We start from the raw sequence: 15825 nt of genomic DNA, 5'->3' as shown, positions 1-15825 counted from the left end.
GTGAGGGATCTCCCTGGGGTCTCCTTTATAAGGGCATTAATCCCATTCATGAGGGCTTCTGCCTTCATGACTTAATCACATCCCAAAAGTGTCACCTCCAAATACCATCACATTGGGGATTATGTCTCAATATATAAATTTTAGGGGGACACAGTTGTATAGTCCATTGCATTAAAAAAAAAAAAAAAAGATTGAGGAAAGATCCAAGATGGCGCCATGAGTAGTCCTCTTTGTCTCTCCCCCTTTGAGTCTACAATTATTTGGACACTCATTGCTTAACAAAGGACATCCAGATAGCATCTCAGGACGTCTGAGAGACCCATGCGACTATACATCGGAAGGCAGACGGACTTCCCTCCGGGAGGAGGTGGAGATAGGTGAAAACTCTCCGACCCCGACCGAACAGCCTAGTACCTGCAAGCGGCTTTCTTCCAACGGACGCCCCCAGAAGAGCAACTCACACCTAGGGCAGGAGCGAGTACACACCAGAGGAGCGACGGTGGAAACAGGTGACCAGAACCCTACCTAAACCCCCCGCAATTACTCCTAAATGCAGAGGGAAACTCTAGAGTTACACACTTGAGCCCACGGGGAGAGTCTCGCCCCGCCATTGGCGGGGAGATCCCGCCTGGTGTCCACGGCGCCCGGAGGGTCCCAGAGAGAATAACAGAGGGTGTTGCAGCCCCCCCGCTGCCACTGCCTGCACGGCTGGGCAAGGGATTGCCGGAGATCTCGGAGAGGACTGGGGCTGGGTGGAGCTCCAGAGGCCGGCTCCACGGCCCGGGGGGGAAGCTCCAGAGTTCCGCCCGGGCAGCAGACAAAACTCTCTGTCTGCCATTAGTGGAGGGGCCACGCCCAGCATTCACAACACCGGGAGGGTCCCGGAGAGGAGAATATCAGGCAGGGCAGCAGCTGACCAGCTACCACTGAAATCAGGATCTCCGGCTATCCCCCAGTCAGGGCAAAGGGCTCCCCGAGTTCCTGGGGAACAGGACTAGGGCTGGGTGGAGTTCCAGCGACCCGGCTCCGTAGCCTAGGGGGAAACCCTACAGGCTCACAGCAGCCTCAGTGAAAGCCTCTGCACAGCACTAGTAGAGAGCACCCATCCGGCAGCCACAAGGCTGGAAGACCCCGGGACAAAAGTAGCATAGCTAGGTGAGCTAACCGCAGACTGTAGAAGATGCCAATAGCTCTGCTGTGACCCCATAGTGGACAAGTGAGATTTTGTGGGTGCTGACAGTGACGGAGTGGCAAATATAAGTGATCCTACCCCTGGCCGCTGGAAAAGCCCACAACACCATTGCATACCCCAAGGAGGGAGCACATCTAGGTGGGCTGCAACAGTAGGCACCAGCAGCCTGAAGCGCCCCCCATGACGGTCCCCACGGCAGAAAAGGGAATCCAAAGGACCACTGTGACTACGAGGAGGGGCCCAGGCCCAGTTAGCAACTGCGGATAGGGTTCCTGGTTGGTGCAGTATAAACAGCTGCTCCCCCACCACACCAGCAGAAACAAGTGGAAGGAGCAACTAATCTCTATCTCTATGTGGAGGCACAAATCTACAACATCAAGCAATATGAAAAAATACATTAAATCTCCAGAACAGAAGGAAAACAACAAATACACAGACAACAATCCCAAAGAAAATGAAATATATAACCTAAATGACGATGACTTCAAAACAGCCATCATTAAAATACTCAATGAGTTAAGAGAGAATTCAGATAGACAACTCAACGAGTTCAGGAGCTATGTCACAAAAGAGTTTGATACGATAAAGAAGAACCAAACAGAAATACTGGAAATGAAGAACACAACAGAGGAGATTAAGAAAAATCTAGATGCACTGAACAGTAGGGCCGATAATATGGAGGAAAGAGCAATTTGGAAGATGGGAATATAGAAATGCTGCAGGCAGAGGAGGAGAGAGAAGTAAGACTAAAAAGAAATGAAGAAACTCTCCGAGAAATATCAGACACAATTAGGAGATGCAACGTAAGGATTATAGGTATACCAGAGGGAGAAGAGAAGGAGAAAGGGGCAGAAAGCCTATTCAAAGAAATAATGGCTGAGAACTTCCCAAATCTGGTGAGAGAGATGGATCTTCAGGTGACAGAAGCCAATAGATCTCCAAACTTTATCAACGCAAGAAGATCAACCCCACGGCATATAGTAGTGAAGCTAGCAAAAGTCAATGACAAGGAGAAAATACTAAGGACAGCCAGGCAAAAGAAACTAACCTACAAAGGAACCCCCATCAGGCTATCAGCAGATTTCTCAGCAGAAACTTTACAGGCTAGAAGAGAGTGGAATGATATATTCAAAAATCTGAAGGACAAAAACCTACAGCCAAGAATTCTCTACCCGGCGAAAATATCCTTCAAATACAATGGAGAAATAAAAACTTTCCCAGATAAACAAAAATTAAGGGAGTTCATTACCACAAAACCTCCTCTTCAGGAAATCCTCAGGAAAACCCTCATTCCTGAAAAAATCAAAAAAAGGAAAGGGGCTACAAAACCAAGAGCAGAGGAGATAAGTAGAAGGACAACAACAGAGAGTAGCAGCTCTACATCAGAACAGATTAAACCATGGGACGAGAAACAAAGGAAATTGAAGAAAACTGGAAAACAAGACATAAAATGGTAGTGGTAGGCACCCACATCTCAATAATCACTCTAAATGTAAATGGATTGAACTCTCCAATCAAAAGACACAGAGTGGCAGGATGGATCAAAGAACAAGACCCAACAATATGCTGCCTCCAGGAAACACACCTCAGCCCCAAAGACAAACACAGACTCAGAGTGAAGGGATGGAGAACAATACTCCAAGCTAATAATGAACAAAAGAAAGCAGATGTTGCTATACTAATATCAGACAAGGTAGACTTCAAAGCAAAACAGATAAAGAAAGACAAAGAGGGACAATACATAATGATAAAAGGGACTCTCCACCAAGAAGACATAACACTTATAAATATATACGCACCCCACACAGGAGCACCAAAATTTGTAAAGCAACTCTTAACAGAACTAAAAGAAGACATCAACAACAATACAATAATAGTAGGGGACCTCAACACCCTATTAACACCAATGGAAAGAACATCCAGACAGAAAATCAACAAGGAAATAACAGAATTAAATGACAAATTAGACCAGATGGACTTAATAGATACATATAGAACACTTCATCCAAAAACAGCAGGTTACACATTCTTCTCAAGTGCACAGGGAACATTCTCAAGGATTGACCATATTTTGGGAAACAAAGCAAACATCAATAAATACAAGAGAGTTGAGGGGCTGGCCCCGTGGCCGAGTGGTTGAGTTCGCGTGCTCCGCTGCAGGTGGCCCAGTGTTTCGTTGGTTCAAATCCTGGGCGCAGACATGGCACTGCTCATCAAACCACGCTGAGGCAGCGTCCCACATGCCACAACTAGAAGGACCCACAATGAAGAATATACAACTATGTACCGGGGGGCTTTGGGGAGAAAAAGGAAAAAAATAAAATCTTTAAAAAAAAAAAATACAAGAGAGTTGAAATAATATCAAGCATCTTTTCTGATCATAATGCTATGAAACTAGAAATCAACTACAAGAAAAAAGCAGAGAAAGGTGCAAAAATGTGGAGACTAAACAACACGCTTCTCAACAAACAATGGATTATTGAAGAAATTAAAGAAGATATCAAATATTCTCTGGAGACAAATGAAAATGAGAACACAACATACCAAATCGTTTGGGATGCAGCAAAAGCAGTCCTAAGAGGGAAATTCATCGCAATACAGGCTCACCTCACTAAACAAGAAAAAGCTCACATAAGCAACCTCAAACGACACCTAACAGAACTAGAAAAAGAAGAACAAACAAAGCCCAGAGTCAGTAGAAGGAGGGAAATAATAAAAATTAGAGCAGAAATAAACGATATTGAAACAAAAAAGAGAGTAGAAAGGATCAATGAAACAAAGAGTTGGTTCTTCAAAAAAATTAACAAAATCGACAAACCTTTAGCCAGACTCACCAAGAAAAGAAGAGAGAAATCTCAAATAAATAAAATTAGGAATGAGAGAGGAGAAATCACAACAGATACCAATGAAATACAAGGGATCATAAGAGAATACTACGAAAAACTCTACGCCAACAAATTGAACAACCTGGAAGAAATGGACAACTTCCTAGACTCCTACAACCTCCCCAAACTGAATCAGGAAGAAATGGAGAATCTGAATAGGCCAATCACAAGTAAGGAAATAGAAACAGTAATCAAAAACCTCCCCAAAAATAAGTCCAGGACCAGACGGCTTCTCTGGAGAATTCTACCAAACATTCAAAGAAGACTTGTACCTATTGTTCTCAAACTATTCCAGAAAATAGAGGAAGATGGAGTACTCCCTAACACATTCTATGAAGCCAACATCACTCTGATCCCCAAACCTGACAAGGACAACACAAAGAAGGGGAACTACAGGCCAATATCACTGATGAACATAGATGCAAAAATCCTCAACAAAATTCTGGCAAACCTAATACAGCAATACATCAAAAAGATTATACACCATGATCAAGTGGGATTTATACCAGGGACACAGGGATGGTTCAACATCCGCAAGTCAATCAACGTGATACACTACATCAACAAAATGAAAAACAAAAACCACATGATCATCTCAATAGATGCAGAGAAAGCATTCGACAAGATCCAACACCGATTTATGATAAAAACCCTCAGTAAAATGGGTATAGAAGGAAAGTACCTCAACATAATAAAGGCCATATATGACAAACCCACAGCCAACATCATACTCAATGGACAAAAATTGAAAGCCATCCCTCTGAGGACAGGAACAAGACAAGGGTGCCCACTTTCACCACTCCTATTCAACATAGTACTGGAGGTGTTGGCCAGAGCAATTCGGCAGGAAAAAGAAATAAAAGGAATCCAAATAGGTAGTGAAGTAAAACTCTCACTGTTTGCAGACAACATGATCTTATATATAGAAAACCCCAAAGAATCTATACAAAAACTATTAGAAATAATCAACAACTACAGCAAAGTAGCAGGGTATAAAATCAACATACATAAATCAGTAGCATTTCTATACACTAACAATGAACTAACAGAAAAAGAACTCAAGAACTCAATCCCATTCACAATCGCAACGAAAAGAATAAAATACCTCGGGATAAACTTAACCAAGGAAGTGAAGGATCTATACAATGAAAACTACAAGACTTTCTTGAAAGAAATTGACGACTACATAAAGAGATGGAAAGACATTCCATGCACATGGATTGGAAGAATAAACACAGTTAAAATGTCCATACTACCTAAAGCAATCTACAGATTCAATGCTATCCCAATCAGAATCCCAAGAACATTCTTCACAGAAATTGAACAAAGAATCCTAAAATTCATATGGGGCAACAAAAGACCGCGAATTGCTAAAGCAATCCTGAGCAAGGAAAACAAAGCCGGCGGAATCACAATCCCCGATTTCAAAACATACTACAAAGTTACAGTGATCAAAACAGCATGGTACTGGTACAAAAACAGGTCCACAGATCAATGGAACAGAATTGAAAGCCCAGAGATAAAACCACACATCTATGGACAGCTAATCTTCGACAAAGGAGCAGAGGGCCTACAATGGGAAAAAGAAAGTCTCTTCAACAAATGGTGCTGGGAAAACTGGACAGCCACATGCAAAAGATTGAAAATTGACCATTCTTTTTCACCACACACCAAAATAAACTCAAAATGGATCAAAGACCTAAAGATTAGGCCTGAAACAATAAGTCTTCTAGAAGAGAATATACGCAGTACACTCTTTGGCATCAGTTTCAAAAGAATCTTTTCGGACACTATAACTCCTCAGTTGAGGGAAACAATAGAAAGAATAAACAAATGGGACTTCATCAGACTAAAGAGCTTCTTCAAGGCAAGGGAAAACAGGATTGAAACAAAAAAACAGCTCACTAATTGGGAAAAAATATTTACAAGCCACTTATCCGACAAAGGGTTAATCTCCTTATGGAGATTAACATATACAAAGAACTCACACGGCTTAACAACAAAAAAAACAAACAACCCCAACAAAAAATGGGCAGAGAACATGAACAGACATTTCTCAAAAGAAGATATAAATATGGCCAATAGACACATGAAAAGATGTTCATCATCGCTAATCATCAGGGAAATGCAAATTAAAATTACACAAAGATATCACCTTACACCCGTTAGATTGGCAAAAACATCCAAAACCAAGAGCGACAAATGTTGGAGAGGTTGTGGAGAAAAAGGAACCCTCATACACTGTTGGTGGGAATGCAAACTGGTACAGCCACTATGGAAATCAGTATGGAGATTTCTCAGAAAGTTAAAAATAGAAATACCCTATGACCCAGCCATCCCATTACTGGGTATCTATCCTAAGAACCTGAAATCAGAAATCCCAAGAGTCCCTTGCACCCCTATGTTCATCGCAGCATTATTTACAATAGCCAAGACGTGGAACCAACCTACATGCCCAGAAACTGATGATTGGATAAAGAAGATATGGTATATATACGCAATGGAATACTACTCAGCTATAAAAAAAGACAAAATTGGCCCATTCGCAGCAACGTGGATGGACCTTGAGGGTATTATGTTAAGCGAAATAAGCCAGTCAGAGAAAGACGAACTCTATATGACTCCACTCATAGGTGGAAGTTAACATATTGACAAGATCTGATCGGTGGTTACCAGAGAAAAGGGGGGGGGGAGGGCACAAAGGGGGAAGTGGTGTACCCACAACATTACTAACAATAATGTACAACTGAAATCTCACAAGGTTGTAATCTATCATAACATTAATTAAAAAAAAAAAGATCGAAAACGTCATAAATCAGAAATGAAATAGAAGGCCATTATAAAAGAATCTTGAATTGTCTCAATTTTTGAAGAATAATGGTTAAAAGGTACCTGTGTTATGAGTTGAACTGTGTGTGCCCCCCGTCCCAAACTGACATGCTGAAGCCCTAACACCCAGTACTTCAGACTGTGATCTTATTTGGAAATAGGATATTTGCAGATGTAATTAGTTATGATGAGATCATACTGGAATAGTGTAGGCATTTATTTTATTTTTTTTTTTTTTTGAGGAAGATCAGCCCTGAGCTAACTACTGCCAGTCCTCCTCTTTTCGCTGAGGAAGCCTAGCCCTGAGCTAACATCCGTGCCCATCTTCCTCTACTTTATATGTGGGGTGCCTACCACAGCATGGCTTGCCAAGTGGTGCCATGTCTGCACCCGGGATTCGAACCAGCAAACCCCTGGCCACCGAGAAGCGGAACGTGCGAACTTAACCGATGCACCACCGGGCTGGCCCTAAGCTAGGCATTTAAAATCCATTGTAACTGATGTCTTCATGAAAGGGGGGAATTTGGACAAAGACACACACAGAAGGAGAGCGCCCAGTGAAGATGAAGGCAGAGATGAGGTGATGCTTCTGCAATCCAAAGACTGTCAGCAAACTACCAGAAGCTGGACGAGATGCATGAAACAGATTCTTCCTCATAACCCTCAGAAGAAAGCAATCCTGCCTACACCTTAATCTCTCAGACTTCTAGCCTCTACAACTGTGAGACAAAATCTCTGTTGTCACTCAGTTGTAAAGGCAGTCCTAGCAAACTAACACGTCTCACATTCTAAAGATCTGAGCAAGACTTACTAAAAGAGACCCTAAATAGCAACCACATTATTCAGGCCATAAAAGCAAAGACAAGGGGCTGGCCTGGTGGTGCAGCGGTTAAGTTCACACGTTCCGCTTCTCGGCGGCCCAGGGTTCGCCGGTTCGGGTCCCAGGTGCGGACATGGCACCGCTTGGCCAAAGCCATGCTGTGGTAGGCGTCCCACGTATAAAGTAGAGGAAGATGGGCATGGATGTTAGCTCAGGGCCAGCCTTCCTTAGCAAAACGAGGAGGATTGGCAGTAGTTAGCTCAGGGCTAATCTTCCTCAAATAAATAAATAAATAAATAAATAAAAGAACAGCATCTATTGTAGAGAATATCAGCAGTTTTCTCCTACAACCACTTTCTGTTTAGAAACAAAGCCAAAACATAACAGGATTCATTCATTGCCTGTCTTCCATTACAACCATGGTTATAAAGCCTAAGAGTGAACGATCTTTCCTTGCTTGCTATCACACCCTTGCATTTTAGAACAGGCTGGGGTTATCTGAAGGTCACTTACGTCACACTCTGTGCCGCTGTTACTGGAATAGCTAACATCAGATAAAATACCTCTCCTGACTGAAGCTTGCCCGCAAAACCACGTCAGGATTTATCTCTGTTTTCTGATACTTTGCTACACAGTGACAGAAAACAAAACACAAATAAACCTGGCACGCAGTGCACAATAACCACTTACATAAACTTACTGCACCCCCTCATCTTCCCTAGGGAAATATGTAGGTCATTTAAGTGGAACATTTATTGCCCCTTCACCAGGAAAGATTTATTTAACTGCCCCATTGAAATTTGCAAACACATACGGTTTTACAATCTACAAATAAGCAACAGTCATGAGAGAATAAAAAAAGTAAAGTATAATTTCATAAAAGCAAGTAATTCATCCTTGAGCATTCCATCTTCTATACAAATAAATTACAAAATTTAAATACTGTGCACTTTATTTTTTTACTTTCTCTAAAACAGAAATACCTAATCATCCTGGTACAAGAGCTGTTACAAACTGAAGACTATATAACTGTCACTGTGCTTTGTTTTCAATGTGTACAATCTGCCTCACATAGGCAGAGACAAACATATACAATGTAACACAAAATTAAAGGTGGTTGTTTGAAAAGACTAAATAAACAGACACACTTCCAGGAAAAAAAAAACCAAAAAACCAAGAGACAGAATTTCAGATGCTACAGATAAAGAAGTAAGAGAATATACTATTATACTTAATTTTAAAAATGGGCAAAGGATGTGAACGGACATTTCTCCCAAGGCATGCAAATGGTCAATACACATATTAAAAAATATATCCAATTTTAGCCCCCTGAAAATGCAACTCAAAACCACAATAAGACACCACCCTCAAAACAACAAGGAAGAGAGGTTAACAAAATTCCTGGTGGAAACGTCAAACGGTGCAGCCACTTGGGAAAACAATCTGGCAGTTTCTCAAGATGTCAAACATAGTTATCATATGACCTAGCAATTCTACTCCTATGTATATACCCAAAAGAACTGAAAACATGTTAAAAAACAAAAAAAAAACCCAGGGGCTGGCCCCGTGCCTGAGTGGTTAAGTTCATGCGCTCCGCTGCAGGCGGCCCAGTGTTTCGTTGGTTCGAATCCTGGGCGCGGACATGGCACTGCTCATCAAACCACGCTGAGGCAGCGTCCCACATACCACAACTAGAAGGAACTACAACGAAGAATATACAACTATGTACCGAGGGGCTTTGGGGAGAAAAAGGAAAAAAAATAAAATCTTTAAAAAAAAAAAAAAAAAAAAAAACCTGTACATGAATGTTCATAGCAGCATTATTCACAATAGCCAAAAACTGGAAACCCAAAAGTCCATCAACTAACAAATAACAAATAAAATGTTGTGTATTATAGAAGGGAATATATTAAGCCATTAGAGGGAATCAAATACTGATACATGCTACAACATGGATGAACCCTGAAAATACTATGCAAGTGAAAGAAGACACAAAAGGTTACATGGTATGATTCTATTTATAGGAAATTTCCAGAATGAGCAAATCCATAGAGACCGAAAGTAGATTAGTGTTTGTCAGGGACCAGGGCGGTGGGTGAGAAGAGGCAGCAACTGCTAATAGGTAAGGGGTTTCTGGTGGAAATGATGAAAATGTTCTGGAATTATAGTGGTGATGGTTGTACACTTTTGTGAACACACTAAAAACTAAGAAATTGTGCACCTAAGTTTTTAAAAAGGTAGTACATTACATTTTCAGTCTGTGGCTTTTGCCAATGTCCTGTACAAAACCATTTCTCAAGAATGTACAAAGGAATATGTAAACCATTGTCTCTTCTATCCATCCCGTTCCTTTTCATGGATACTTACCTGTATAAATTGAAGCAGCATTTTAATTTGTTTTCACTCATTTAAAGTAGTACATGTTAGCTAAGAAAAGCAATCAATGTCTTCCTTTATTCTCACTCTCTGAAAATTTAGTTAATCTATCCAGGTCCATTTTTTGTGTACTTACAAATACGTGTACTTACATGGTTTGATGGGTTTTACAAAAATGGAAACATACCTAAAACACTTCACTTGAGTTTGTAACTCCACAATGCATTACTGACATACTCCAGTAAGAGCACAGGTAGAATTTTCCTCATTCTTTAACAATTACATGGTATGAATGCAGCATATTTTAATTATCCAGTCTTCCATCAATTGACATTCATTCTTCACATTGCCTCTAGAGTTATCTTTCTAAAGTAGACCTGCTATCACACTCCCTTTTACTCTCCACATTCTAGGCCCCACCAAGCTTTACACTGTAGGAAGTCAGGACAGCAGGTGATGGTCTGGGCTCCAGGACCAAGCTGTCTGAGTTTGAAGTCCAGCCTCACCATGTACTAGCAATGCGATGTCAGACAAGTTACATACCCTTATTATGCCTTCATTTCTTCACTGGCCTAAACACCTTACAAACTCCTTTAGGGACTAAATGCTTTGCTGGAATAAATGTTTACTGATATACCTCCAGAACAATGCAGGCACAGTAGCACTCAAATGTCAGCTATCGCTATTAATATACCACCCCATGAATTCTGCACTCATTACTCAAACCCCATTCATCATTCCTCAACTATACCTTGCACTTTGCTACTTTAAAATTTTCTTTTGCTATCACTCTCTTATTTCATAATGAGTTATTCATCCAATGCTCCTGATTCTCTGTGTCCTTCAAAATCTGATGCAAATGTCAGGAAGCCTTCTTTGTTTCAACCTCTTCTACCTTTCTACAACCTTGCATACCTAATGACTTAGCGTTCGCACCAGTTATTTGTAAAAACAATTTGAGTGTAAATTTCTTGAAGCCAGGGACAGCATTTTGATTATTTCTGCATCAAGTGTGTCAAGATGTGCTTGGCATTCATGCAGTCAATCAATCAGCTAGTATTTATGGAGTGCCAAGCCAGGCACTGCTCTGGGTATAGAGGAGTAAACAAAATAAACACTCTCCCTTGACGAAGCTTAGGTTCTATTGAAGAATAGAGAGATGACAAACAAGTTAACATAAGAGTCGTAAGGTGAAGCGAGGCGAGAAAAAATAAAGCAGCGTAAGAAGAGTAGGGATGCAGAGGAGGCTGGGGGCCTGTGATTACTCCACAGGGAGGTCAGGAAAGGCTTCCCTGCTAAGAAACCTGGAGGCATCAGAAGGAACCATAAGAGATTCAAATGAGGGATATCTAGGCCAAAGTAAAAGTACAAAGATCCTAAGAAGGAACACACTTAGAACGTTAGAGCAAGTCTTTGGAAGCCAGTAAACAAGGTCAAGATTAGCAGAAGAAAAGGAATCAGAAAAATCATGCTTTTGTCAACACGAGGATTTTGAATTTTAGTTTGTGTGAGATGAGGATCTCTGGAAGGTGTAAGAAGAAATGATGTGATCTGACTTATAATCACCATGGCTGCCAAGGAGATGAGGAGACAGTAGAGGATTGAGGGCATGGCTGGGAGACCAGGTAAAAGGAAAGAAACCATAGCAAATTGAAACACAGTGGGAGCAGGAGAGATAGTGGTGGATTCCAGATATATTTTGAAGAAAGAACTTAAGAATTTACTGACTAACGAGTAAAGACAAAGTGAAGTCAAGGTGATCATTAGGCGCTAAGCTCCAAGCCAGCGTTTCTCAAACCTTAGTGTGTGTCAGAGTCTCCAGGAGGGCACGTTAAACAGACTGTTGGGTCTCACCTCTGGAGTTTCTGACTCAGTAGGTCTGAAGTGGAGCCTGAGCCACACTGCCTACAGACAGGAAAAACAGAACTGCCCATTACTGAGCTAGCAAAAACTGCAGAGAGAAGAAAAATCAGGAGCTCAATTTTAAACATATTAAAGATGGCCCAATATCACCTCTGTGGTATTTTCCTCCAAAACCCATGGCCTCAATCCAATCATAGGAAAACATCACATCCACCCAAATTGAGGGACATCCTACAAGGTATCTAACCAGTACTCTTCAAAAGGTTGCCAAAGAAATGGAATGCCTCAGTGTCACAGATGGAAGTGGACTAAAGTAACATAGATCTTGGATCAGATTCTGGAACATTTGTGGAAAGACTGGGAAACCTGAATGAGGTCCACAGTCTAATTAGTGGTATTGTACCAATATTAATTTCTTGTTGTGATAATTATACCATGGTTATGTAGGATGTTAACGGTGGGGGAAGCTAAGGAGGGCGGGTGTGGGAACTCTGCACTGTCTTTGCAACTGTTCTGTAAGCCTAAAACTATTTCAAAATCAAAAGTTTTTAAAACTTCAGATGCCTGTATTAGATATCTAAGTAGAGATATTATATAGGCAGTTGGACATGTAAGTCTGGAAACAAAGAGGTCCAGGCTGATGATATATAAAGTGGGAATCTGCCAGTGTACGGATGGCATTTAAAACCATAACACTAGATGAGATTACCAAGGAAATGAGTTGTTACAAAAAGGGTGCTAAGATAAAGTTTAGGGGGTTAGGGAGATAAGGAGAAACTAACAGGAAACTAAAAATGATGGCTAGTGAGGTTAGAAGACAACAAAAAAGAGTAGTGTCCCTAAGCTAAGTGAAGAAAGCATTTCACTAAGAAGTGAGCAACTGTTTTGAATGCTAATAACTTGACTGCAGCATGACCGTGGGATTAGAAATGTGGAGGTCATTTATAAACCAACAAAAGCTATATTGGCAGAGCAGTAGCATAATCCTAGTAGTTCATGCAGAGCTTTTGTATGGATTTAAGCAGTGCCCCTCCTGATGACACTTTACCTTCATCTCCTGCAAAACTCACATAATACACTGACTTTATTTAAACAAGAAATTTAATGCCATCTGCTGGAAAACCACTGTTATAAATATGGGATCACTGTCCTCCTGAAAGTGGCACTCCTGTGCAGTCACAACCCACACAATCATACATAATAGCTTAGACGGCAGAGACAATGTCTGATTAGAACGGGTTGAAGACAGAATGAGAAGAGAAAAAGAGGAGACAGAGAATATAGAAAATTCTTTCAGGGCAGGGAGTTTTGCTATCAGTGGAACAAAGAAATGGAGGAATAGCCAAAAGAGGAGGTGAGTTCAGGGAGGGTTTCTTTTTTTAATGATGTGAGATATCACAGGCTATTTCTGTGCTGACGAGAATACTCCAGTAGAGAGTGAAAACTGACACTACAGAACGAGAGGGGAGAGGGGCCGGCCCTGCAGCCGAATGGTTAAGTTTGTGCGCTCTGCTTCAGCGGCCTGGGGTTTTTGCCGGTTCAGATCCCAGGTGCAGACATGGCACTGCTCGTCAGGCCGTGCTGAGGCGATGTCCCACATAGCACAGCCAGAGGCACTCACAACTAGAATATACAACTCTGTACTGGGGGGCTTTGGGGAGAAGAAGAAGAAAATAGAAGATTGGCAACAGTTGCTAGCTCAGGCGCCAATCTTAAAAAAAAAAAAAAAAGAGAGAGGCCGGCCCGGTGGCGCACCAGTTAAGTTAGCATGTTCTGCTTCGGTGGCCTGGGGTTCACCGGTTCGGATCCCAGGTGCGGACACGGCACCGCTTGGCACGTCATGCTGTGGTAGGTGTCCCATATATAAAATAGAGGAAGATGGGCATGGATGTTGGCTCAGGACCAGTCTCCCTCAGCAAAAAGAGGAGGATTGGCAGCAGTTAGCTCAGGGCTAATCTTCCTCAAAAAAAAAAAAGAGAGAGAGAAGGCAGAAACGCTTAAATGACGTTCTTGAGTAGCCGAGTCAAGATCTAGGAGACAACTAGAAGTGGGCCTTAAATAGAAGCATGGACAGTTCATTTACAACAAGAGCAGAGAAAGCAGAATATATAGGACTCAACAGAAATAAGTTAATTGATAAGATGGGGGGACTGTACAGAAGATCTCTTCTGGTTGTTTATTTTCTCAATAAAATAGGAAGCAAGGTCATTAGCGGACAATGTGGAGTGAAGAATGAGAAGATAGTGGTTTGAAAGAGGATAAATTACTGCCAGCACAGTGGGAAAATGAATAGATTAAGGAAACGTGATACGATTTCAGGCAGGATGGAAGGCCCACTTGCGCTCTGTGGCCACAATTTAAAGCGAGACCATTCAATAATGTTGCAATTCACATTTGCCATCTACATGCACAAGAGTGTTGGACATAACCAGACGGGTACAACAGAGGAAGAGTCAAGAAATTTGAGGGTACACGCAAAGGAGTAACTATAAGTGATTGTGGCTGAGAAGTGAGGAACAAGCTGGTGGGTATTCAACAAATAACGAAGTGAATCAAAAAACAGGTATCAATATAAGACTCCCAAAACCTTTCACTGAAAAACTTGCAATGATTGTTCCAGGCCTCCTCACCAACTCCAAAGTACTCAGACTGACATTCAATGCCTCCTTGCCAACCTACTCAAATACTTTTAACTGCTATTGCTCCCTATCTGTGAAGTTCCCATCAAAGTGATAACTGGGACATTCTAAACCTTCCCAGATCTTTCTAAAGACTTCCAAAGGTTTTGCTTATGGTATCCCCAGAAAAATATGTAAGTTGTTAAACATAGGTCTTATCTCCAAACTCCCAGAGAATTTATAAATTAAGTACTCCCTAAAGTTAATGGCTCGGCTACAAAAAGTAGCTTTGTCACAAGAAATTCTTCTGTGTAATGGTATATATTCTAATGGTATTTTACATCCTGGGATATTTTCCATAATTTCCCTGGATACTCCTCTATCTAGTTCCACAAGACAAATTATGCCAGCAATCATCTTCCTATTATCATCTCATCTTTCATTCTTTCCTTTTACTCCACCTCTAATAAATTAAAATATTTTTCACTTAACAATCAGTCATTGGTCAGCAGACCAGACCTTTACTTAGGAATCTGCAACTTCTTACAAATCCTACCCATACACTCGTATGTCTCATTTCTTCTCTATTAAAATTAGTTTAAAACAAAACAAACAAGAATTCCTTCAACAAAATAAATAAGATCTGCAGCTGTGGAACCAGTTTTAAGAGGAGGAGGTACAGACTGATTACAGCACTAAGGGAGTCTGCAGTCACACTCCTTGGAGAATGTTGTTCTCCGAGACAATCTCCCTTCTCCACGCCAGGAAAAACAAAACGTTGGGCAGGTCTCAGGAACAAAATGTAAAAAGTTCATTCAAGCACCATCACCTAGAATTAAGGCCACAGCTTGTTGTTAGGAACAAAAAGGCTCAGGTAATTATCTAATAATAAAAAATTTGGGAAAACAATCCCTTCAGGAAAAACAAGAACACTTGTTCTTCTGCTTCAGTATAAAAATAAAAATATATCGTCAAGCCACAGAAAATTTTCTTCCCTTTCACTAATTTCTTTTGAAATTTTCTCTTCTCTTCACTAATTCTCGAAGAAGGTTAATATTACAATCCTCCCCACCAGCCCAAAGAGATGAAAGCAACTGAAGTGTATCACACATCAGCAATAGTCAAGAATTGAAGATATAAAGTTACGTAACACATTTTCCACTGAAAGTGAAGTGCTTCTTGTCCTAATATCTAAACCACCAAGGTTAACATCAACTGAGCAAGAAAAAATTCTCACAACGA

At 41.1% G+C, this 15825-nt stretch overlaps 1 protein-coding gene across 5 annotated transcripts in view; it reads right to left on the bottom strand.

The window, feature by feature from the left end:
• EPB41L5 (erythrocyte membrane protein band 4.1 like 5) overlaps positions 1-15825 on the bottom strand; it is a 146748-nt gene that overhangs the window by 42572 nt on the left and 88351 nt on the right. The window lies entirely within an intron of this gene.

The sequence above is a fragment of the Equus asinus genome, chromosome 4 (assembly GCF_041296235.1).
Source record: "Equus asinus isolate D_3611 breed Donkey chromosome 4, EquAss-T2T_v2, whole genome shotgun sequence".
In the NCBI taxonomy this organism is placed as follows: Eukaryota; Metazoa; Chordata; class Mammalia; order Perissodactyla; family Equidae; genus Equus; species Equus asinus.
The sequence above is the reverse complement of the archived record's forward strand: the minus strand, read 5'-3'. Positions and strand labels throughout refer to the sequence as shown.